We start from the raw sequence: 1,123 nt of genomic DNA, 5'->3' as shown, positions 1-1,123 counted from the left end.
CCTCATGGAAGGGTTACGGGAAGGTGACGAGATAGTCAGAGTACAGTGTAGCAATGATGAAACATACAACTTTCCTCTAGTTCCTAAATGCTCCCCCCCCCACCACCAATATCATGATCCCAATTCTATCTTACAAATATGGCTAGACCAGAGGATGTACACTGATACAGATAGGAACTGGAAACACAGGGAATCCAGGACAGATGATCCCTTCAGGACCAGAGCTAAGAGTGACAATACTGGGTGGGTGGAGGGATAGTGGGGTGGAAAGGGGGAAATGATTACAAGGATCTACATATAACCTCCTCCCTGTCATCTCCCAGCACGCCCTCTATTTTAGGGGCACAGTCATCGTCAGTGGAGTGTTCACAGAGTTGAACCTTGATGACTTTAAGAGGAAATAGTTTCTTCTACCCTTTGGGCTTCGCCATTTGGTGTGCCACAAAAATCGTTGCTTTTGGTGACAAAACCGACGCATTTCCGGAATTGAATTGTGAAGTTGTTGCTGTTTTGGTGGATTCCTACTTTAGCCATCTCATCTGGATCATGAACTCAAGGGAGAACAGGGATCTGGACAATACGAATGCCCTGCTCCTGACCAATTTAACCAAGCAGATTTCCCTCCACTAAGGCGGGTGTGCTATCCGAAGATGCCGGCCTGACCCTGAGAGGGTCTCATCATCGTCGACTTCAATGGAATCATCAAGCACTTGAGTGACAAGAACCTCTCAGTAAGCTGGAGCATGGAAGAGACTTGCCGCCTGCTGAAGGCCTTCCAGTGTGGGAAGTCACATGGAGAAATCTGCCCGGCTAATTGGACATATGACTCCCGAATGATCAGGCAAAGCCCGACTGCTTCCAAAGAATAGTCTGAGAAAGTCAGCCAGTAGGTCCTCCTCTCTACCCTGTAGCTTCTTCTGTCAGTGAAGCACCACAAGCCAGAGCCCCCTGCTAGCATTGCAGGGATGATTGTTTATAAAAGGTGAAAAACAATGCATGTATTCACGGATAAAACTGCACAGATTTTGTTTTTAACATTTTATTAGGGGCTCATACAACTGTCATCCCAATCCATACACACATCAATTGTGTAAAGCGCCTTTGTACATCGTTTCTCAAAACA

At 46.5% G+C, this 1,123-nt stretch overlaps 1 pseudogene; it reads left to right on the top strand.

Moving 5' to 3' along the window:
• The first annotated feature begins 296 nt into the window (after positions 1–296).
• Positions 297–890, top strand: LOC101648595 (annotated as a pseudogene).
• Positions 891–1,123: the final 233 nt, after the last annotated feature.

Source organism: Echinops telfairi, unplaced genomic scaffold (genome assembly GCF_000313985.2).
Source record: "Echinops telfairi isolate 266 unplaced genomic scaffold, ASM31398v2 ScPeMD7_44;HRSCAF=162, whole genome shotgun sequence".
Taxonomy (NCBI): Eukaryota; Metazoa; Chordata; class Mammalia; order Afrosoricida; family Tenrecidae; genus Echinops; species Echinops telfairi.
The sequence above is the reverse complement of the archived record's forward strand: the minus strand, read 5'-3'. Positions and strand labels throughout refer to the sequence as shown.